The sequence below is a fragment of the Erithacus rubecula genome, assembly GCF_903797595.1.
Source record: "Erithacus rubecula genome assembly, chromosome: 16".
Lineage (NCBI taxonomy): Eukaryota > Metazoa > Chordata > Aves > Passeriformes > Muscicapidae > Erithacus > Erithacus rubecula.
In genome coordinates, this window is record NC_136668.1 from 121,509 (window position 1) to 147,010 (window position 25,502).

The window sequence follows — 25,502 nt, forward strand, 5'->3', positions numbered from 1 at the left end:
TAAAATCAAGAAACACTTTGAATATCAGAGGCAAAAAGAGGCACAAGGGCATGACCGTACTAAGATAAAAACATTGTAAATTGTTGTCTCCTGTGAACTCTGTCTTTCCTTTTAGATGTGTGCCAGGAAAGAGACTAGGTATTGTAAATCTCAGAAAAGTGCTGGACAAAATATGAAGGCAGAATTGTGTTTGTCTTTGAAATCTTCAGTAAGAGCAAAAGGATTTTAGCAATCTTTTTTTTTTTTTTTTTTTTTTTTTTTTTTTTTTTTTTTCATTTTAGAAAAGGCTTGCTTAGCTCAGCTTTGACATTGGAAATGAACTCTTTCTTGCCTTTGATTAGAGAACAAATGTGGTTTTGCAAACTTTGTCACTAACAGGAAAATGTTTATGGAAGATGCTTTCTTACTGCAATTCACACAAAGCTGTCATCAAAGCAATAGGTTGGGTTTTCAAGACACTTGCTGCTAATGGCGACTTAGGATTTATTGCCTTTCTTCCCTAAAGTTGTGCTAAAGGGTTTTCATTTGTAGGCATGTAGCTATGGGGCAGCTCTTCCACCCTGGGCTTGGGTTGTTACGTGCATGGCTGCCACTGCCTGCTTTAAGGTGCTAGGCTTTCTGGACCTGGAGTATGGGGAGTTCCATCATTCATTGCAGAAATGAAATGAAAAAGATTGTCAAGCTCAACCCTGAACAGGTGGGAGCTGGTTTGTGCCCTCCATAACAACAGATTCTGACTTTAGTTATCAATCAGTTCATGTCTACTAGGTCTGTTTGCTTCACTGTTTCTGTAACTGTAATCTGTAATAAACAGATTGATTTCAACTTAAGAGTGGGACAGTTAGGAAAGGCAATACCCTGCTGGATTATTTTGAGTGGTTTCACCCCAAACTGGGAGACTTTAGGGGCCTTAACATTTGAAGAGGGGATCTAGATACATGACAGCTCAGCCTATTTGAACGTGTGCCTTGTTATGTGTGCCTTGAGTCTAACTCCATCCAAGATGAAAGCAATGATGAACTAGATGATTAAACTATTAGTGGTACATATTTTATTGTATTGAAAAGGTCTTTTGGTGACTAATAGCATATCCTTGCTTTTATTTTGTCCTCCTGACTGAAATGGAAAATCTTTACCTTTGGAATGATCTCTGGAATGATCACTGGGGTATTTCTGTAGTTTGTAGTGATCTTCTTTCTTCCATGAAATGCACCATAAACTTCCATTGTGGCAAGAGCAAGGTCTATACCTCAGACAATACAGTGTAAACCATCATCGGTATGTGGTAAATGAGGAGCCTGAGAATGGGCTTTTGTCTGTGTTGTGGAACATATTTACCAGCTGGGAGTTCTCTGTGGCTTTTATCCTCCTTGAGGTCATGACATCTCTTCTTGAATGCAGTTAATTACTCCAAAAGTCTTCTGTTTCCTCTCACTAACACAGATGTCATAATTGTAAAGAAAAGAGACAGCTAAAAGGCTCTGGTGAACATTGAATACAATTCTGAAGATGCTTCCAGATTGTATCTTTTCTCCTTTTGTATCGCAGGGGCTCTTGATAGCTTACAGCACAATTTGTATGTCCAAGTAGTCATTATACTGGACATAATTAAGGACTCTGCTGGCAATCCAAAATAGAGTTTAAGAATTCTACTGCAGAAGTTTGTGGTGGGCATTTGTAAGGAACAATTTAAGGCAAGTGCCCGCAGAGTGAGTGAAGTTTCACTGGCAGAACTATCTGCTCTGCAATCATTTATTTTTGTCTCCCAAGTGGAACACACCAAAACTGGAGACATGTTGGGATTTTTCAAAGACTAGAGCATGTTGCTAAGGGAAGCAGCTTATGCAAACCTGGTGCATAAGTCTTCTCAGAGCTTTTGAACTAAATAAAATAATATATTATTACAAATTACCAGTAGAAAGTACTGTGGGAAGAGTCCAGTGAAGAGACTGGGGAGGCACAGTAACATATACTCCTTATACTTCTGCAAATGTTTTTAACACAAAATTGTTCATCCTCTCTTTCATATGGAGAAAACAGATATGCCCAAAGTCTTATTTAAAACCCTTTCTTGCCTTATTAATATTTTCTAGGTACTTTAATATAACTTTGAGCTATGGCAATTGGGATGCATGGAGGGAAGGGCTGTAGTGACTCAGGTACTTCCATAGATAATTGTAGGTTTCAAGTGCAGATACTCCTTTTTCCATATTGTATAGTATGCAATAATTGTGAATAGTTTTGCAGTTATTCTCATAATATTTGTAGAAATTAAGTCTACTGAGAGAAGGCACGTAAAGTTTTTAATAAAGGACTGATGATGGTGTCAGTCTAGTCTGTCTTGACGTAATTACTACAAGAAACAGATATGGGAGATACATGCGCTTCTATATGAGGCATGGTAGCAAAACCAGGAAGGTAAATAGCTTTAACTGCATGCTGTGAAAGCAGTGTTGAAGATGAAAAAAATCAGGAATGATTCAGAACCAGGACAGTAGCAAATCCCCAGCACAATTTGGATTTTTTTGGTTCTGCTTATTGGTGCCCTGAATTTCCACACTGACAGTGAGCTAAGGAATAAAAAGTCATGTCAAACTAGGAATGAGAGGATCTAGGTTAATCCCCTACCTCATTCCAGTAGGCAACTATCTAAACAGACTTTTGTTGGGAGAAAATATTCCATGTTGAAATGATTGGTTATTCTCTTTCTTTGTGCAGCTTCATAGTCTAAACTTCCTTACCTGGGAATCAGATTTCCCAATGTTTTCCATTCTGTGTTGTAGTGTTCACTGTGTGGGAGTCAGACCTGTTAGAGCAATTTAATGTATAATCTGCTATTAGCAGTATTTGGGGTTTAAATGACAAATTGGTAATTTTAAAGAATAACTTTGGAATCTGTGTGGGACTACAAAAATCACAGTGGAATGGCTTGACTCTGCTCTTATATTGTTTTTATTTAGGCCCCTAAAATAGATGTACTGAATCAGGGAACTCAAAAGGTTTTAAACATATTTAGTGGTTTACAGGCTTTCTGCATGTCTGTACATGCACTTTTGTGCAGAAAGTCTTGCACATGAGATGCTGCTGCTGCAAAAGTTCACACCAATTCAGCCTGTTATGGTGAGTATGCAGTTTTTCAGTGAAACTTATTTAATTTACAGTTGGGCAAAAAAGGGCATTTTTCACAAAAGCCATCCTACACATAAGAGAACAGCTCCTCTTTTTGAAGATTCTCTTATAATCAATTCAATTTTAAAAACGACCTTCTATATTAGATATTTTGACTGATGTTTCAGACCAAGAAGACAATGAGTTACGTTCTTGTATTTGCTATCAGGTATATAATATCTACCATTTTTAAATATAAGGACACTTTGGGATAGTACCTGACTGGATACTCATGCATTGTGAAAAAAGCTGGTTTTGTGTTTGAATCCTCATTTTGGTACCTTAACATCAGATTTAGTACTGTATTTGAAAAGATATTTATGTGATCATACTCTCAAAATGCATCTTTACATATCTGGAAGTCTGCTGGTGAGGTATCTCAGTGAGCAGGTAATATTTAAATTGTTGCTGGCATCTGACCTCTTCTGAATGCTTATTCTGAGAGAAAGAAAGATGAGCAGTTATTGTCTGATTTAATGAAAAAATTTCTCTTCCAATCAAATCAGTTTCAGCACCAAGATGGAGTCAGGATCTGGTGCAGCATTGCCACAGGGGAAAGGAATGGGAAGAGGGTGATGAGAAATGTAATTTTAATTAGGCAAATTAATCTTGGACAAAATACCATTTCATAACCCCTATATGCATAAGCAGACATCAGGCTTTTTTCCTTTGACATGTGCACATGTATTCCCTTCTGGTTTTGGGGTGCTCTCCCTGTCTCCAACTAATTACTGTGTCAGTACACTTTGGGATTAGAGTCATCGTTCCTTATTTCTTGTCCTTTCCTGTGAACTTGCTCACAGTGGATACTGGTGTTCTTCAGCAGTGGCTGGAAACAGGTCTGAGCTGCTGCCAGTGGCATTAAGGACCATGGGGATCCAGCATTTTCAGAAACAGCTGTGTTTATAGAAAGCTGAAAATATCCCCAAAGTTACTGAGATGTGTGCGAATGGAACAGGGATGTTTTTCTCAAAGATGCAATGGCAAGTCATTTAACTATGCCCAGGGGTTAGGCTATTGGGCTAGCAGTCCTCATGCAAGTTTTGAAGGGGGGTGATAGCACCCAACCTGAAGTCACTGCTGCCATGAAGCTCCATGTACTTCAGTGAATTTTAAGCTACTTTTGCTATCAGTATGAAGCCCCTTGGGCAGTGAGTCTGGCTCTCCCAGATCTTTCCTACTCCTCTTTAAATTTTGCCAGCTTGACTTTTGCTTGGAAGTTTGTGTATCATCATCCATTTTCTTGGCAGGAAATGGAATGTTAAAAAGGCTTACTTATAAATCCAAGAATTTTGTGCAAAAGTTTCCTAAGATTTGGTTTATAGCTTTGACTGTTTGTTCTGTGTAATGCTGTGCAAGCTGATGATATAGATGAGTTTGTAGGATGAGAAACTGGACAGGATTCATTGATTCAGCACCAGGCAGTGTCTGGTGCTTTCCCCCAGCATTAGTGGTGCAGTCAGGCCCTGCTTTGGCTGAATGTCAAAGCCACGGGAAAAATGAAAGCGAAATACAAATTACTATTCATTAATGACTGCTATTCTAGTGCACTTACACTATCCAAATGCCTGTGCATATATTTAAAAGAGTGCCAGTGTCTCTTGGGAGAAGAATTAAATTCACTTGTTATTGGTTTTAACTGCTTCTGTAAAAATAAATTTGGGGTGCTGGCTTTGCAAGAGGAATGTTACCTCTCCTTTCATAAATGAAATCCTTGGAGTTGTATAGAACCTATGGGAAATAATTATATCAACATGTGTAAGGTCTTTTCCTCTCCTAACAGGAGAAGAATTCTCTGAAATTTAGACTGGTGGGATTTTACACTGTTTCCCCAAAAAAGATATAGTTTAATAAGTGTGAGAGAGAGACATCTACAAAGGCATGTCTTCCAACAAAACTGTCATAAGTATGGGTCAAAATTACTATTCCTTCAGTGAAAATCCAGGCTAACTCCTTTTGTGTCAGTGGATTTAGGAGAGCAATGGTAAGATCAAGGTATGGCCAATTTTCAAGTAGTGCCAATGTAGGAATTGAATATTAGCATTGAACTTAATATAGTTGTTATAAATGCATGACATGTTGTTGGCTCTTTGCAAGTATTGGGGTAAATGCTATATGTATAATGTTAAAATAGCATTTCTATATGGATATAGTCTTGGCTAATAGTAAAAGTCAGACATAAGTTTTTTAGAGATAGTATGCTTAAACTACCCACTTAGTCAAAGATAACAGCCCGTGAACGTGTGATGGGGACCCTGCAGCCGACAAGACAATTATCAACATTCACCGGCTGGGACCACCACCCAAATTAAAAGGGATAAGGAGAAGAATAAAACCACAAGCAAAGAAACACACATGCTCTAAAAAGGCGGACCCAAGGAGTGGCCGTGCTGAACAGTTCCCAGAAACAGCTGACTATGCATGAAGGTCTATGAATATGTAACAAAGGGATGGATTGTAAAATGTATTTAAAGGGGTGTTCCCGAAGCAGCAGTGTGCTCTGGGCACCATGCCAAGCACCCGGCCGTTTTAACCCTTTGCTTTATGTATGTCTCATATTGTCTTTTTATTAAACCTTTTAATTCTCCAGAAACAGTGAACTGTGTTTTTCACACAGTGGTCTTAGTTCAGATAGGGAATATTTTTAATGTAATAATCTTTGTAAGATCCCTTGTTTTTAAAGCTAGTTGCATTATAACATATTTATTCTTGGTGACTCTTTACTTGCCTAGAGATATATAATTTTCCCTTTAGTGTGTCAGTTTTCTGAAGCTAGAAGAAATGTAATTAACATGCACAAATGGCATTTGTGTGCCCTGATGGCATGGAATGATAAATGTTTGCCCAGTTTTTATGCTCAAGTTTTGGGAATGTAGAGTGGACACCCAAATTATGAATATGGACTGATAGAAATTGAAAATTGTCTCAAAGGAATAAGAGGTACATAGCAGTTTCTCATTTAATCTTTTGAGACAATTGAGGGAGTTTGCAATATGGCATTTGCTTGTTCTCTAGAACTAGGCTCTTGCCCCTCAAACCTTTGACAGTCTTTGCAGGTTGTGCTGAGTCTGTTCAGCCGCTTTTTTGAGAGATTTGCTTTAGGATGGGCCAGAGGGCTGGATCACTCTCACTCCTGAAAGTTCCTGGGATACTAGAAAAGCTTAAGAACTGAAGCTTGCGGAGAGTCTTCTGAAGCGTGTGGTAGAAGGTGAACTTTTATCTTGGGATACCAATTGTGGGACATGCTTTGAACCGCAAAGGTTCATAAGGAGGATCAAAAGTATCAAGCAGGATGAGACAAAGGGTGGTTTCTGAGGTGCAATAAAAGGGAAATTCATTACTGTTCTCATCACAGGAAGGAAAAAAAGCCTATAGAAGTGTTTCCTTCCATACAGATACTAAGAAATTACTTTCAAGCTGATTCTTCAACCAATACCAAGGCCCTGCAGCCATGTGTATCTGGCTGATGTATCTGCTGGCTCGTACAGCAGGTCTGTGTGCAGGGATTGGATTCCTCTCACTGTGGAGTATATCATTAGCCATGACCATAACACCCTGCTGTAGTTCCCATCCCATCCAATCTTGTGAGTCTTTCATAATGACTCCTGTGGTCTTATTCCGGTTGGGAAGGTTGCTTTTGTGCACAGTGTAGCACCATGTGGCAGAAAAAAATGTGTTGCTCTTCAGTGCTATTTCTTCCCTCTGAGGACACAGAGCTTTGTCTGCGAACATCCTCTCTTTTTATATGGTAGCTTGTAATATTGTTTTTTTTTTTCTTTTTCAGAAAGTGCAGGGACTATGCTGCTTTTAGTTCTTTATGAAATTTTTGTGAAGAAATTGTAAATATGATTTAAATTTTTGAGAGAATCCATGTATGCAAATGAGGAACCAGTAAGGTAATGGTGGTTAAGGAACCGGGACTCATTTGTTGTACATCATTACAGCAAAAGCTTAGTTGTTCCTTGCAGATGAAGTCACTGAACTATGATTATATTGCAGAAAATGAAATGATACAAAAATAAAAAGACAATGAAACAAATTTTTAGATATTTTGAGGGACACAATTATTATTGACTATGTTTTATATCATAAATGTTACAGAAGTCTGACAAATTAAATTATATGTCCATGAAGAAAAAACTCTCACTGATATCAACGTTGTTATTTCACTGCTGCTATTGTATTCTTTTTGAAGCTTCAAGTTAGCAGGAAAAAGCCCAAAATCATATTTTAATGATGGTTTGAAAAGATAGAGTAAATTTGTTTAAATACCAGCTCCGAAAAAACAAATGTCATCTGGGCATTTAATTTACTGGTTTTTTTACTGTAATATTACTGGTGTTTAATGTAATAACTGACATGGTCATAATCTATGCCCATGGAAATAGTGGGGCACGCAGTCCTGAGTTGGTTCTGTTTTCGTTGATGTTCTGGTGCCCTAAATACTTTTTTCCTATTAAAAATTAAAATACAAGGAAATATGGAAACAGTAGTTACAGGGAGACAAGTGTGACTATTTAACTAGAATAAACAAAAGCGATCTTTACATCCTGTTTTTCATTCAGAATATCACAGCAACCGAAGAGCTCTGAGAGGGGCAGGACTGGCACGGTTGCACTCTGTGTCTCCTGAGCACATGGAAGGGTCAGCAATTGCCCTGCCACTTATCTCAGCATGCCATTAAGGAAAGGCTGTGTTTCTTCCTTGCTCCTCACACCAGCAAGTAAGTGGGAGTGGATGTGCAAAGGTTGGTGTGAGAGAGGTGGTGATATTACCTTGCTGCTAGAAAATGGGAGGAAATGAATCTTGAGGGCAAGGTGTAGGGAATTAGAAGCCAGTTTTGTCCCCAGCTGCCAAAAAGTTTAAGCTGCTTTGTGCACTGAATGTCAAGACTATGAAAAACTGCCAGAGGATCAGAGAGACTCTTAAATGAGCGTGCCTGCAAGTGCATGACCAGTGGTAGGACAAGGGGCTGGAACCCCCTCTGTAGGGCGTGGGAGTTGAGTCTGGTTCATATGCCAGAAATCTACACAGCAGAGATTAATGAAAAAAAATTTGCTTTCTTGTTTGCCTTAGAGGTACTGATTGGACCCTGCATGTCTTTTATTCAGTGTGCTAGGCACTTTGCAAAGAATCTGCCCTGGTCAGTAAGTGCAGGGAGGAGACCTGGGAAAATGAAATTGAATTGCAGGTATGGCAATATTACTGGCATTATGTCACATGGCCAAACTGTTTCTCAGTCTATTTCTGCAAATTATGTAAACTTAGTAACACTGTTAATGTGTGACCATTCCCTTATAAATATTTGTGTATATACAGTTCACTTTTGGTTTTGTAAATCAAGTGAAGAAAAAAGGGGTTTTTTTAAGAGATGTGTGTTTCAGCAACAGATTATTTATTTATGGATTTTAGTATTAATTTATTTAAAAGCTCATGTTCCAGACAAAAGCTTTGGCCATAGTGGATCAGATTTTTCTGAAGGAAAATTCTATTAAGTTTACTTGTATCACAAAGCATATCAAGTATTTTTTTCTGTTTATTTCACATTTTATTGCCTGAAACAAATAGCAGAACTACTTGTGTCGATGCAAGATGCTCAAAACTTTGCATGGACATTTTGGGATGTTCTGAAATTTATTTTCCTGACTTTGTAAGGTCACTTTGGCTATTCAAAGGATTATATAAATCTGAACTTCCATTACTCCAACCCTTTGTTCACAGCTCCATCGGAACTTTGGAGTAGTTTCTCAGAAGTAACTTATATGAGAGCCATAGTAATTGAGGTCAGAGGAGCCATATGTTTGAATAACAGTGTGCTAGGAGCTGTGTTAAGTGGTCAGCATCCATCTGGAGATGATGTTTTATCAATGAATAATTAACTGTGCACTTGCCTCTGATGATCACTGTTTTGGAGAAGAGCCTTCTGCCTACTGAACGGACTTCAGCAGTTTTTCCTTCTAAAAAGGGTTTTGAAGAACTCCTTTTATGTTTCATGAAGCTTTTTTCCTACTCTTTGGCAGCTAGCTAGTTTGGGGGCAGGGAGAGGTTCTGATTAAAAACTCGGTGAACACACATTGGAGAAGGAGTTCTGGCTTCCTGCGAGCTGGTGCAGTTGAGAGAGGATAAACCACCACATTCTTTATCATCATACTGTTCTAGAAGGGGAAACAGGTTGATGGTTTCTAGGTAAGGCAAGATTCATGCATTCTTTTGCATGCAACCAGGCCAGTGGGGACATGAGAAGGCGCATGCCTTGCTTTGTGGTGGGGTTATCTACTTGTGTGCTCTCAATGCAGCCCAATCGAAGCCTTCCTGTAGCTAAAGTTGATTTTTTTTTTCTTAGAGCTTGTCTGTCTCACGTGCCAAACATCACACTTAGATTTATCTGTCTTACTATTCTTCATGTAATGTGATTTGGTCTCTGAAACAAAATACACTGCTCATCTGTCCTGGCAGAAATGGAGGTGTGGGGTATGTGTGTGCATGTGAAGTCAGACAGGATTTATACATTTTTTCTTCTTCATTGGTGCAGTGGGAATTGCAAGGGGAGAAACAAGAGAAATTGTGCTGCACTATGTGTACACTTGTACTACAATGCTGGAAATTTTTCATTTGTCAGTAAGATGGGCTTACTTAACTCATCTTGATGCCAAAAGATTTTTTCTTTTTATGTATTTTTCATGTATGCATAGCTCTGTAGAGTATAATCATATAATTTCTTAGTTCCAGTACTTCCCCTACCCTGTTAGACAAACACATTTTTAGAATCCTGTTCTAATCTTGCTTCTTCAGTGCACCAAGGCCATTTCAGTTTCCCATGTATTTAGACATAAACAATGTGGGGCAATAAGCAAGGGGGAGGCTTCAGTAGGGGGCTGAATCAAGAAGGGGAATTATTTCATTAACTGTACTTTTAATTGGGGATTCTTGTCAATTATTATAATTTGCTAACCCTATAAAAGTTGAAGCCTTTTATCATGTCTGTATTCTGCCATAAGTGCACCTGGAGGACCTTCAGTAAGTGGTAAGTGCTTTTTATAATTTTTTATCATTTTAATCTTGTTTGGCTTGTCATTTTAGGGTATGATAAGGCATCAGTCTGATGAAAAAAGTATACTTGTGTTTTGAACAGCTTTGTGTTTAAGCATGCTTTGCATCCTGTTAGCCTGCTATTCACTACCTGTTTTTCTTTTAGTATTCTTTCTAGATTTTCTGGTTTTCTCAGTAATAGGATGGCAAACTTTTAGCTTACTTAATGTTCTTCACGTTCCAACTTTAATTCCTGCTAACTTACTTTATACTTGGTAAACACATTATGTACCTGTTTTGCCTGTAAGAAAATCTTGATCTCTGAAAATTCTGATCTTGAAAATTACCTTCTGAATGAAGGAGCTGGGCAGTCTTTGAGGTGAAATTGAGATGAATGAGATGACAAGCCTTCAAACAGCTGCTTCTTGTAACACTCATAGAGTGAGTAAATAATGTGAGCTTCAAGACAGATATATCTTTCTTAGAGTGACAGAATAAATTGTGCTACACATTTCCAAAAGGTAATTTTTACATCAGTTACTTATTCCTATAGTAACAGAGACAGGTCAAAGCAAAAGCAAATTCTTTCCATCCTTCCCCTTCTTTCTTTCTGTCCTCCTTTCCTTCCATCCTTTCCTCTCCCCCATCTCACCTCCCTCAAGTAATTGTCATGAAGTTCTAGTAACTAAGGGTCTTTGAGGGGCTGTAAATAATCACTGCTGGTATCTTATGGTAGTGAAATATGAAGTTTGACCAACAGGCACTGCTTGAGCTATCTCTATGCAAATACTGCACTTCAAAGAGAAGTCTTCTTATATCCAATCATTTCCCATAAACTTTTCAGAGCTGCAAGGCAATAGATTTCCTTGTGTTAATCCAAATAGAATTCTTAAATAAGACAATGTAATCAAGTAAAAATAAATGTAATGACTTGCATTTAATATTCTTATTAGAGTCCTTACAAATCAGGCAGAAACAGGAAAAATTTATTACACGTGTGTCATTAGTAAATAAGAGAAGCCTGGATTACATCCAAGTCAGGTCATAACTGATTAATATGAGTATCTGGCTATATGTCTTGCCTGAATTCTGATGATTTTAAGATTTTGCTTATAGTAGTGTAGGATGCATACTGATGTATTTAAAAACCTAGGTCAAGCTTTTGTGGAAATTGATGCAAAAATTATTTGTTAGCATATTTTAACAGCCTGGATACTATTTTAGATATTGTTTGGTGTTTTCTAATCAGTACTTCTAACATTTCCCTGAAGTTCTAGCTCTAAGTGAAAACAGAACATATTAGAGCAAGATGTGCTTTTTAAAGTTCTCAAAATAAGCATGGAATTGTAAAATAACATTTATTAAATGTTTGTTGAACAATAGGGCAATGCAGAACTTGAAGGGGTTCAGAGTTAGTAAGGGTTTCTGTATGGAGCAAAAATTAGTTTCCCTTTGCAGTGTCTTTGAGCTTGGAGCCTCACAATACTACTGCTTTGGTGATTTGAGATCATATGGGAATTCCCATGTTGTGGAAATTTTCTGTTAAACGATTTAGGTTGTTTGTGAAATATGGATAATCATAGGGAGCTGCTGTAAGTCTCCTAAAACTTGTGGTCATGGTGCATTTGTTGGAGATCAACTGCAGCATCATGAGAACAGGTGAAGCCCACTCTTAAAGAAGGATGTGGGAGCTGACAGGCTCCCTGGGGCCACAGCGCTGCTGGCCATCACACAGCTGCTCTGCCATCATTGCAGCTCAGGTAAGACATCTGTGGCTGTGTGTTTCTAGCACAAGTGGTTCTTGGTGCATGGTGTGCAAATGCAGCTGAATTGTTAGACCTGAGTTTGGTGCATTTGTGCCGGGCAAGGCTCGAGTTGACTTTACTCACTGCGTGTACTCCTTGTTTGCCTGCTGTACTCAGGACCTATGAGGATCAGCTCCATCATTAAGCTTCACAGTCTGTAATGCCAAAAAGCTGGGATGCAAATGAGCCCCAAAGAAATTAAATGGGGTGCTCAGGGTCAAACAGTGATTTTTCTAGACAATGACAAAAGGCTCCAGATACTGGGTTTATGTACAGGTAATGAATTGGGAGGTTAATTGGGAGTCTCTGGACTTTCCATCAGCAAGGCCTGTTCAGTAGCCTCTGCACTGGGTGCCATGCTGTCTGCTTGAACCAGAGGAATAGTTTACCCAGATCCACCCTGAATCTCCACACAGTGGTCTGACTAGCAACATTTGTCTCCCTCTTATTTATTTTAAATAATAATTAGCGTAGAATAGCTGATTTTGCAATTGTTGTTGAAGTAGTTTAGCTGAGTTGCACTGCATTTAAAAGAAAATTTCCTCTCTTTAACATTCTCTCCAGTGCTTTGTCTCAAGGTTTTATCTATAAATAATCTTGACCAATTTAATTTTACTCTATTATTGTGAATGCTTCTGTGGATTAAGAGAATGTGTCTAATGTGATAGAATTAGATTGTAATCATTCAGTTGATATTTCCTCAATCAGATTTCCATTAAAAGTCACAGTTGGCCTAATGTAGGACCATGGCAGTGTGACTGGCTGGCTGAAAGATGGGACACAAAGGGAGCCCAATGACACAGGAAGATGAGGTGGTGTGGTGTAGAGCTGCCAGAATCAATTGCTGGTTGGGAAGATGTGTTGTACAGGATATTAGTGAAACTTGCAGGTGATAATGAATTGGAAGGCATTGGAACCCTGCTGAAGAGAGAGAAATTTAAGTTATCGGTGACCATGAGAAAAGCAAGAGGAGCATCTACCAAGAACTGTTTCAGTCTAGGAAAAAAAGTATTTCTGAAGGAAGGTTATCACATGTAATGCTGAAGAGAGAGAAGAAAGCTTGGAGATAGAAATGCTGTCACTGGGTGTCTCACTGCAGTTTTAGTTCTCTATTTATGTGTTGCAACCATGAAAAAGCCACTAATTCTGGGAGCTGTTCCTGAAAATACCCTTTTCTGAACAGGTCATTAACTGATACTGCAAGGCATTACTTATGCTGTGCAAGCTCACGTAAAAATCTAGAGTGGAGGGGGAAATGAAACCTGTATTTTATAGTGGTTGGGTAATACAGCCTGACATGCTTCATTCATGTACTGCCTATGGAGCTGGCTTTTTGTCTGCTGAAGTTTACATGGTGTAAGCTGGTTGTGTTTTCCTTTCTTTTTACAAATAGAAAAAGCATAACAAATATTTGATTTCTGTCTTTATTGAGTTACTACTTTGCTAGAAATGTTTCTACATAACTTGAAAACTATAATGAGGCCCATGCAGTCACTTTTAATAATAATAATGACAATAATAATAATAATAATAATAATAATAATAATAATAATAATAATAAAGTATTTTTATTATGAAAGAGGAACTAGAGCGATACCTCACACCTGTGTGACGTCTGTTGAAAACCTCTGTCTGGAGTAGCATCAGTTATGGTAATTCCTATGCAAGTTGAAAACTTTGTTTTGAGCACAAGCACCTGATGAAGAATTTTCTAGAGATATATAAATTAATGTTAGAAGTTAGATGTAGTTTTTTTCCTGTGCTTTATGGTGTACTTCTGGGCAGCCGGTGATATCTCCATGTGCTTATGGCCATAACAAGTCCCTTGTCAAATGCCTGTTAAAATACAGACATTATAAAACCCAGGCCAGCTCTATGTGCCAGTAGCAGTTGAGTTGTTTTTCTGATGGCAGTGAAGGTGTTATTTGCAGCTTCCTTCACTGGCTGCTGGTGATTAAATTTCTAATAACCACAAGAAGATTTTAATTACATTTGATCTTTCTAGGCTGTTTTGATATCAAGTGAACTTTTAAAAAGCCACAATCATCTTCCAGAGAACTAAAAATGAATTGAAATTCTGCCATGCAATTTTGAGCTGACGTTTTGGTAGTTGCAGAGAAGAAGGTACACAAAAATAATATTCCAGCTGTACTGGGGCCCAAGGCCATCCTTGTGCAGTGCACTCATGTTAGACCAGTGCAACTGGGCAGTGCCTTGCAGAGCCTTGCTGCAGAAATACCTGTGGCCAGAAAGGAGAGGGGAATTTGGGGTGAAGGGATGAAGCACAGAAATGCCTTTAACAAGGCTGTGGCTACTGTTTGCAGCTAGCCTGTGGGCTAAGTAGTGCAAGTTCTCCTAAATTTTATGCTGAGTTACCATATTAAATCTGAATGCTGTAACTTTTGCCACTGTCATTGTGGTTCTAAAGTGTTTTGATTTGTATTGAGAGTTATTCTGAGATAAATATATCAGTAATATCCTGTGCTGTTCCACTATTTCTGTATGTGCACAGCACTTAACCTTGTACCAGCATGGACTAAATTTAAGAAATATAAGAAAGTATCATGTCAGGATATTTATTAATAGGACATTAGTGACATGTTGCAGTATCTTGGGTGAATTTTTTTGTAATGCTAGCTAAATTGACAAACTATTTGCAAATATGACTGACTTTGAAAAATGTTCCTGTGTTAGCTGAGACAAACTGGTATGTTTCACTGATGAATTCTGCTCTCCTGAGAAGAATGAGATGCAGTAATTCCAGCAAGGAAGAACACAGCATGTTTCAGAGTCCTTGTCTAAGACAACGAGGTGGTTTCTGTTGATACCTCACCCACAAAAGTATGCCCTACACTCAAGCTAATTGTTTTGTTGAAAGTCTCTAATGTAAATACAGAATAGAATTTGCATTGCCCACTCTTTTTGGTTACCAGCATTCTCAGAACTGATGAATTTCCAGATTTTTTTTTGCTTAGGCTTTGGTCTGAGATGTGATTAGTTAGTTGTTAGTTGTACTCTATTGGCTTTGCGGTTTTGCAAGCCCTGAAGATGATCTGTTAGCAGTTACTCAGGGAGACAAAATTTTCTGTAGGTCTGATGTTTTGTGGTTTTTGTTTTATTTTTTTTAAGGGATAATTCAGCGATGGCTGGATATGCAGCTTTCTTTGTTTTGGAGGTTGATAATGTGCCAGAGCTGCACTGCGCCGGTGTTAGGTTTTGTTATTCCTCAGCTTTTACTAGTCTGAAATATTTGTTTCATATAAATGAACACCTTCAGATTTGCTTTTTTGGAATTTTCAACTGGATATGAACCAAGATGCTTGGTGCATATTGGGTTCATGATGGATCAGTTGAAAATGCAGATCTAGGCTGTTTGCTGCCTAATTATGCCTGAGAAGATGCCAGTGGGATCCAACAACCCCAGAAAGGCTGGCTGGTACAGTCCTAGTGTGCATGTTTGTGTTGCATCCTTATGCTACCAGCATAAGAGTTTGTCAGCATTTGCCATATGCAGTGGCTGCTCCTGTCTTATGTCTTTTACCATGAAAGTGACAGATCTTGGGCCTGTCTTTACGCTCTGAAAATAGATAAAAAGGTTAAAAGCAAATTAATATCCAGAATTCTAACTATCCCACCTTAATAGGAGTTTTGTACAAAGTGCTCCTACAGGACTGAACCTAAAGTAGAGCATGATCCATGGGTCAGAGAAAGTCAAGGTCCTGCTGGCTGCGTCCTTCTGATGATGGCTGCTCCATCCCCCTCACCTGAAATTCTGGTACAGCTAGGTCTCCAGGAAGCTGAACTATTTTTTTACATCTGTTAATATTTCATAAGCTAGAGGGATTGTTACCTGGCTGAAAGCTGAAGCCATAAAGACAAAAGCATAGAAGAGACAACCTGTTTAGTCTAGCAGAACAGTATTGTGAGGTTGGATGAAGTGTTTCTTACTTTATGACAGATTATCACAGACATAAATATGATCTTGGTTTCTGTAAACATGGCAGGCTTTGTTGTTGTCATTTGTGCAGTGAAGAAAGCAAAGTCATGTCTGTGATTTGCTTGTTCAAGCTTTCAGCTTGGGCTGGATAAGTGAAACGAGTAGTAACCCAAGAGAGGGCTGCTTTTCTGAAAGGCAAGCTGGAGAGAACGCAAGTAACAACTTTAAAAACATGTAAGCTAAGTTAACAGCCCATGTGCAGTGGCAGTGTTGCTCTGTTGGATGTGTCAATCCCAGCATTCCTGGACCTGGAAAGGCCTTTAACTAATAATAAACAAATACAGATACTTGGGAATTCAACAGTAAGGTCTAATGCCATAGAAAAGACAAGCTATGTTGGTCTGTTTTTTTCTATAACTCATCAGCGATAGCATAAATACAGGCTAGAGCACTTAATTAGGATGTGAGAAAAGTTATATTAATGGCAGAAAAAATAAAAAGGAAGTATTAATTATAGTGAGCAACTGTAATACATCTGAAGCTGCATATTATCTACTTCAAAATTGTGATAAAGCTATGATACAACATCTAGTTTAAGTCTTTCCATCTCCCAAGGGAATCAATTAGAAAATATTAGAACCAAAATAACTCTTTGAATTCTTTGGAGTCGCCATAATTAAACAGAAAGTGAGAGTGAAAATTTAGTTACATATGCAGTCGGGCTGGAAAACATGGGCTGTTACAACTTTACTGCTGGTCAAGGCTATATTCACTGGAAAGTGATGTTTCTGCCTGGCAATCCTTCAAATTCAGCCTCCCAAGAGACCTTTGAGAAGGTTTGGGTGAGTGAAGGCTTATCAGATGCAATTATAAAAAGAATCAGAAGATCAAAAAGCAAGACTGAGTGCAGTGTAGGAGAAAGCTGCAAAGCAAAGTTGAAGGGAGAAAATACTGAAGAAAAAGTTTAAAAGCTTGAATTTTTTTTTTCAGGCACTGAAAGAACAAGAGTTCACTGAAAAATTCAGCAGGACTTCAAGAAGCAATTTATTGACAAAAAGCAGCAGATTTCTCAGATTTGATGAGTTCTCAGCCTCAGTGCTCGTGCTCACTTAGCAAGGTGGTGGTCAGATACCACCTTGAGAGAAACCTGCCATGAGGAGGAGAGGAAATGCTGAATGGAATTTTGTTCCTTCAAGATCAGCCAAAATGTAATGAACCTGTGATGCCTCCCAGTCTTCCAGGAAGACAGCTGTGGTGAAGTGATGCTTTATTAACATTAAGTGGGCCAAAGATCAAATAATTTAGGAAAAAAGTAAGATTTTTCTCTGACTGCATGTGTGCTCACTCTCTGCAGCCTAATTCAGTGTTTCATGTGTTTTTACATTTGTAGGCAAAGCTGATTGTGAGACTAAAGGCAGAGCCTGGCTGTGGCAAAACCTCTCAGTTGTATTGTTTACCTTTCTCATCGTCCCATGTGGTGCTCTACAGCTCAGCCCTGTGTTCCTTCCTTCAGCTGCTTTGGAACCTGTTGAATTCCAGTTTCACTGCTGTCTGAGCTTGGACCCAGGGTGCAACTGAGTCACAGTGAACACTGGCAATATGGATTTGAGGTACCATTACACCCCATCCTCTAGATTAAGCCCAAGATAAAGCTAGTGTCAGACATCTGGATGCTGATTAAGTGAAGGAGGAAAGATTTGGTATTGGTGCATGTGAAATAGAGAGTATTTATCTACAAATAGAATTTATGTAAAATTGTTTCAAGTTTGCTGCTTATAATGGTTGGCTTGCTTATGGAGTTTGTTTTCTAGAGCAGTACCCCTTCCATTCCCAGCTTTTGATCTGTGTTGAGCATCTTGCAGAGTCAGGGCATCTAAGCTCTTTGTGAAAAACAGCTTTTCTCAGCAGTAGTTAGTCCTCTGCTCTTGTCATGAATCTCTGCAATTTAGTCATCCAGTGGAGATATTTGTTGCTTGTCACCAAAGCAGTCAGTGCCTTCTCAGGTTTATCTATGACATGACATATTTTATATATGGCATTCCTTTAAAAATATTACTAATGTTGGATTTGGTGTACTGGTGGAACAATTTTAATTGCAAATGCTGCCACTGTTCTCCTTTGCTGCTGTCTGAACCACATGTTTTCATGTGTGAATACTTATGTTAATCCATGCCCTGTTCATATATTAAGTATCAATTTGCATAAACAAGGTTGTTGAATGTTGTAATTTAAATGCTAGGCACAGCTTTTTTGCCTGTGACAGGAAGGTATGAAAAATAATTGTAATAAAGAAACAATGAAGAAATTGCTTTTGAATGGGTCTATAACAACCAAAACACAAGTTCTGGTGCTGTAGATTGAGTAGATCTCTAAGAAGCATGGATTTACTGGCAGAAAGGTTTATGTATTTTCCAAGGTACAAATAAATGAAATTATCAGGAATACTTTTAATTTTATTTTTTTCCTGCTGCTGCAAAATGAATTAAGATGTAGCTTTATAACATCTATCCCACGAAGCCGACTTGTGAATCAGAGATGAGTGGCAAAGCCCCTTTTGATTTGGCTCTTATTTCAAATGGAGAATTCCAGCATAGGTCAGGCTTAGCCCTGGCACAAGCCCATCTTTGATATCAGCTCAGAGCAGGAAGAAGTGCATATGGGATCTGTTCAGTGTTCAGACTCTGGGCTTGAACTGAAAAGCAGTCCCTTCTGGCCTTTTGGGCTAGGAGCTGAGTTCTACAGGGATGGTGGGCAGTGCTGGGAACACGCAGCCGTGTGACATTGCTGTGCTCTGCTCACTGCCTTGAGCTGCAGCAGCTGTGCCAGAGCTCTGCTTACGAGATGAGCCTGCAGCTGCATGGACACGTGTTCAGCTATGTCCAGTTTCTAGAACAATGGCAATACATGTGTTCAGGCACATCTGAAGGGTGTGACATAATACAATCTAAATTTCAATTTGGAATCTGAATCTTTAGGTAAATGGCAGCAAGGAAAAAAATAATCAGGAGGCTCAGGAAAAATAACTTTGTTCCCAGTAATGTGTATTTAAGTGAATTTTAAAAATTTGTGCCCAAAAAGTAGAGAATATGCTCTTTTTTTTTTTTTTTTTTTTTTTTTTTTTTTTGTGTAACACTTTCTCAAATTTCAGCTATTTTTGAAATTGTCATTGTGACTCTACTCAGAATTTAACCTGGTAGAGTAGGGCTTGTGCTGCTGAAACAGGTGTTTCTTTTCTTTTCACTCCTGTTATTTCCATCTCTTCCTAAGTCATTGGCAACAACTCCTAGTTATTGCAGGACACTGTTTTGTTTAGATTGCAAGACCCATACTAGAAGGCTGGGAAAGGTCAGTGCACTCCAGCAAATGATTTATTGTAAGAGATCAGGCGAGCTGTAGATTTAAATAGCCACAGCAGGGACAAATAACATTATTTGTGTGTTTTTACTCTTCTGTATTTTGCAGAAGTGAAGCAAGTGTTTCCACAAAGATCAGAAGCAGTGAATCTTCATTCCCATTTTTTCTGTCTGGTGTTGTTCAGTGCATTTGGAGGGTTTTTTATTTTTCATGTGAAAGGTCAGGGAAGTATTTGTCTCTCTCATTTAGACTTGTTAAAGAGAAAATAACATGTTTTTTAGGTTTTGAAATGGTACCAGAGCCTGAATTTCATAGGGGAAAATGGTTTCATGGACAGCTCTGTTCTGTGTTTGTCAAGTTAGGTTTGCAGCTTTAGGTTAAACCTGACATCTGCCTGTCTTTCTGTGCCCCTGTTCATACACAACTTACTTGCCATTTGTGGCTGTGCTGGGGAGTGGGTTGCTGTGTCCAGGGGCTTCTGTAAATTGGGGAGGGTAAAGGTAGAGGCAGAGCAGCACTGGAAGGTGCTCCTCTGCCCTCGAGCCCTGCAGAGCCCTCTGCCCACCTCTGAGCCAACCTGAATCATGTAAACTAATCCAGGCTGTTTTCAGGGTTTTTTCCACTGGATTAATGAAATCTTGCTGACAATCTTCATAAGAGAGGATTGCAGAAAATTTGTTTCATGTAAACTGGCTATTAATTTTTTGCTGTTGTTGCTTTGGCAAAAATGAAATCTAAACCAATGAGTAAGTCTGCTGTGGAAGCCAACTGGAGGGAATCTGAAGAAAAAACAAGAGCTGACTGGAATTTACTGATCTGCATGTAACTCCTGAGAAGTTATTAATTAGCTTCATTCAAAAACTGCCAGTCTGTAGTTGTCTAGGTAGCTAATGTGGGCTCCATGGTATGGCAGTCGTTTCTGTAGTTTTTCTTTCCCTGAGAGGCACCCCAGTGACACCCTGCTCCTCTGCAAAGATCAAAAGATTCCCACTCTGCAGGTTAGCAGCAGTTAGCAGTTTTACAGAGGAGGGGTCTATAGAACGTTAATCCATCACCCATTTTCCAGTGTATGAGTAAAACCCTGCCAGAAATCCAAACAGGTCAAACAGCAGCTGGAAACCCTGTGATTGTTGTGGTAGATAGCTGGAAGATAAATGCCCTGTCTCGGTGTCTGTGTGGTCTATGGGTCAAAATGAGTTTCCTGTAGCAAGCAGCAGAATTTGTATACTACTTGCACTAATCTAAGTATGACTCAACTTCTTGGACTCCTCGAAATATGTTGTGGGTGCTGATAGAGGGGAAAAAAGCAAAACCAATACATTTCCACATGTGTGAAAAGTGCTCAATAGACCTGAGATGGATTTTGTTTCTTTTGTCCATATATATCTGTTTGGGGACTGTGCATGAGATGTGGGAACATTTGACTGACCTCTGTGTGTATGTGGAATTAGCAGAGCTCCCTGAAGTGGGTGCTGAGCTGCTCCTGCCTGCATCTGGGGGTTTGGCTCCGGTAGCACAGCAGGTGCTACCCGGTCAGCACTTCTGTGCCGAGATAAAGATGGCTTGTTCAACTCACAGAATCATTGTCTGTAGAAGGTTTGGATTGGAAGGGACCTTAAAGAGCGACTTGTTCCTACACCCTGTCATGGGCTGGGACACCTTTCACTAGATAGGTTGCTCCCAAGCTCCATCCAACCTGGTCTAGAACTTGCACTTTGAAGGTGATGTATTACAAAAAGTTGTTGCTCAGTCTTGAGAATATAGTCAAATGAGTAAATTAAAAGTAATGCAGATGTTCTGACATGAATATATGCAGCTGTTTGCTTTAGTTGGGGTTATTTCACACATTAATGAAGTAGTGCCACAATATGTCTCAGGGCTGTCTCCAGCCTTGCATTGGTACATCTTGAAATGGAGTATTTTTAATTAGTTGTTAACTCCAGAGGATATCTGGATTGGTGTATTGAACAGAATTTGAAAGTATCTGGTACGAAGAATGTGATTTGGGGAGCACTTCAGCAGCAGGATGAAAGTTGTTATATAATTGTAACAGTAGTAATTCAGTCCACCAGCTAGCAAGAGAGGAGTAGCATATATCCCTTTTATTGGAAGCATTCTTCAGTTGCTGTGACCTTAATGTGAATTCTCAAACAAAAATGAAGTTAAGATGGACTTAGAGATGGAAATACTCACTGGTACTGCTTAGAGACTCATTACAGAGATGCTGCAGTTATTCCCCAAAAGAGGTGATTCTTAGCAAAATGCAGAAATTTCCATATTTGTCAAGATTTTTAAGTGTCTTAACAGTGTATTTTTCACATCATATCATTATAGCTCTGCATAGTTCTGCCATGTAGGAATGCAGCTGAATCTAGATAAAAATTGGCATAAGAAACAGATTTTTTTTTTTCTAAATCTTTTTTACCAAAAATAATGCTGTTTTCCTTTAGTTGGAGGAAGGTTGGATTTGGCTCCCATTAAGATTTCAGGATTTCATAAGTCCTGAAAACATTTATTTGAAATGTCAGTGATTTTATCAGCTTGGGAGCTACCTGAAATTATTTATTTTTGTGAAACAGGTGTAGAACAAACCTTATTTTGTCCCATGGTTCTCATGGAAAGGAGGTTTCAGTTTGTAGATCACACTATTATGCTACTTTCTCAGTCATCCCCAGCCCCACTTAATTTGCATTACTTGTATCTATATGCTATGGTGGTGAGCTTTATGCTACAATTTAGTCTTTGTTTTAATTTGGTGAATGACTTTAGTGTACTGACTGCTGGCAGAGGTGCCCCAGACCTTGTGGTTTCCGTAGGGATGGTGGAATTTTCCATGTTTGCATAGATAGTGATAAACAACTGCCCTTCCTAATGTGTGGAATTGCTGTAGCAAGGTATCAGGTACAGTCTGGTTTTGGTTGGATATTCAGGGCAGGTGCCACATCTGAACTTCAAAGCCTGTTTATGTTCACTCTGCACAAAGTCTGCTCCCTCCCGCAAAGATGTTGTATAGTTCAATTCACAATAACAAACTACTGCTGGGTGATCTGCTAGACTGATGCTATTGTAATGAGATGCACCTTTGTGTTGAAACCAAACTCTGAATTTACTGCAGACAGGTTACAGGCAGAGCATTAGTACATCCCTGATGTACTTTTGGTCCTCTTTTACCATCTCTTATACAGGATGCTGACTTAAGTACCCACATACTACAGCTGTGCGTTTCATCATCACAGTCAGAGCTCAGGCAACTTCTTATCTCTAAAGGAAATACTCTGAAAAATATTCACCTCCTCAGATAAAGGATGTCCACCAGCACTTGTTACATCTTAAAGTGTTCTCTCCTAGGTAGATACATTTGAATTATCATCTTTTGAGGAAAGCGAATTTCTGTCTGCTGTGGCACATACTCTAGTTTTTTAGTGCTTACAATGCCTCTGTTCCTTTGAGGTCTTGGCTTTCAGCTGTGAAAGAAAATGTCTGCTTTTTGAGCGAGGGATATGGAATTCTGTGCTCATCTGCCTAGATGCAGACATGGTCCCTCCTCTTGTCCTCATTTTTGTATAATTGAGTCATACAAATAAAAATGTGTAGCCGCTTATCCCCATGGTTTCTTAGGGACCTGTAAATACTGATTTTCAGCCAAGACAGACCTTTTATTTCTTTCAAGTTTCAGAGAAAACTGAATATTTACATTATTCCTTTGTGCTCATATGCCATACTGTTTCAAGGAAACAACAGTGCAGCATCAGGGTGCAGTTCTGTCTTCCCAAATTACTTTCTTCTTGGCTATCTCACCATATGGACAACCTGATCTGTCACTCCCAGACTGAGCTCTTTCTGCATGGCTGAGATCCAACTGATGTCAAAAGGAATCTTGAAGCCAGCTAATTTCAAGGTATTTTTTGATGTAAGGAGTTTGTAGGCTGGGGGGGTCTGTCTCTTATTCCAAGTAACAAGAAGAATTGGCCTCAAGGGGAGCTGTAGGTTAGGTATTAAGGAAAATTCCTTCACCAAAAGGATGGTCAAGCGCTGGCACAGGCTGCCCAGGGTAGTGGGATGGTCACCATTGCTGGAGATATTTCAAAGATGTGTAGGTGGGACACTTGATGAAATAGGTGGCTGGTGGCCTTGTGTGAGAGACTGGAAAGAGTGATGTCTGAAGACATTTTGGGATACATGTGTGCAGGGGCAGGTCAGGCAGTGCCCTGCTCTGTACTGGCAGTGGCTGCCAGTCCATGGTACACAGGGTGCAATGCCCCACACCCAACCCCTGGAGCCACTAGCACAGCTCCTGAGCAGCCAAATGATCAGAAGCCCCACTTGGGGGAAGGGCCGAGGGGTATTTTAAGGACAAAGAGCATAAGGCACTCATATGTCTTGACCCTACCTCCTCTTGGAATTTCTATCGGCACACCACTGGAACCCAGGAGCTGGTAGCTGTACATGCCTTTTTCTATACCTCTTCGTCTTTCTCTCTTTCTCCTAATTCCCTGCTCTTAGATTTTTTGAGTAATTTAGAATCAGACAAGCTTAAAGTTTGCCACATTGAATGGGTTTAGTTAATTCTATGCAAAGCATTTCGTATTAATTGAGTGTTGCACTAAGTCTTTCACCAGAGTTACTCAAATTTCGGAAGCTGCCAGTGAAGATCTTTTTTGTTGTTTTGATCTCTTGAGAATATCTTGTCAGCACTTCTCTGTGTCTAACTCAGCGTATATGAATAACCATATGCCCTTTTGAAAACCTCATCAACCCAGTTGTTTGAGGCGTTACACCTTGGTGATGCTTGATTTCTGCTAGTGGCAGTTTGCCTAGATTGAAGACTCCAACATCTTGGAGACATTGGCTACCGCCAGTGTCATCCTCCAGCCTTTGTTGAATGCATGAGTCCCAAGAATAGTGATTTGCCACATGTGCACTGTAGCCTGTGTAATACTTGGTTCTGTAAATGCAAATAAAATATTAATAAAATAAATGTTTGAATTTTAAGAAAGCTTAAGAGTCTCACACAGTTGTTCAGTGCCTGGTGCAGATCAACATAGTCTGTGGCATCCCCATCTGGAACTGGATGGCTAGAGAAGCAGGGACAGTGGGACCCCAGCTGTGGCCAACCTGGGGGGAAGGAATGGGGGCTGGATGGAAGACATGAACTGTTGCACGAGCCAGGACAGGCTCCTTCCACTATGACAAAGTGCCCCCAGTTTTGGGCAATTCCCTGCAAACTGGTGTGTTTCATTTCAGGACTTGGGTATTTAAATAGTACTTTCACCCCAGGCGTTCATCACAAAAAGTTCAAATTATGTGTTCTGAGCTATAAAACGAGAAAAAATAAATTATTTTGTGCAATGCCTCCTGCAGCTAGAAACTAAGGGGAAGCTCTTTGCTGGTATACACTAAGGATGCAAATATGCCTGTGCGTGCAAAGACAGATGCTGGCAGTGGGTGAGCAGCAGGTAAGGCAGGGTTGTACCTCCAGGGACACCAGCATTTGGAGAGCTGGGATCTGCATCTGAGGAAATCTACAGCAAAAGGTGAGGAAAACTGAAAAAACTTGGTGAGAGAGCGTGCTTTGTTCTGTGGTGAATTTCTTCTAAAAAATACAGTATTTACACAGATGCTGCTCTAATCTCAGTCATCGTGTGTAAGTATCAAATTAATTTGGGTTCTGAGACCTGCCTCAGTGTATTTAACTCCTTCTGTACCCAAGCACTTGCTATTTCACCTTCTGAGGAAACATAACCAGACATCTAGCTGATTTTTTTGAAATATGCCAGAACTGAATGAAATGCTGAGAATTGCTCTACCTCCTCCTAGTCACTTGATATTTGTAGAATTTTGCTTCAAAAGTTTTTTGTTTTAGTATCCCTGAAAAGAATGTGCATGTACATACTTGGCATAAAAATAAGTTCATTGTCTTGCATGTCTTTCTAGTGTATGAGAAAAGATATGCAGGAAAAGGATTATGGTGAAATTTTGTTTCCCCCTTCTGCACTTAGTAATTTTCCTCTATTCTTTTCTGCTTGAGAAGACTGTTGTAGATTGCTGCTTTCTACCTTTCTGTGAGACTCTTAATTAGCAGGAGCACACAGCCCGCGCAGCTGGGGCTTTGATGCCTTGCTCACTATTGCTTCCCACTCAGAAGATTTCCATTCATTCCGAGTTGGTATCCAGCCCAAAGCCCTGGCTTCCTCCTGAGACCCTCAGCG

At 39.4% G+C, this 25,502-nt stretch overlaps 1 protein-coding gene across 1 annotated transcript in view; it reads left to right on the forward strand.

Moving 5' to 3' along the window:
• Positions 1-25,502, forward strand: part of KCNIP1 (potassium voltage-gated channel interacting protein 1) — a 223,315-nt gene that overhangs the window by 51,340 nt on the left and 146,473 nt on the right. The gene's annotated exons all lie outside the window — the stretch shown is intronic.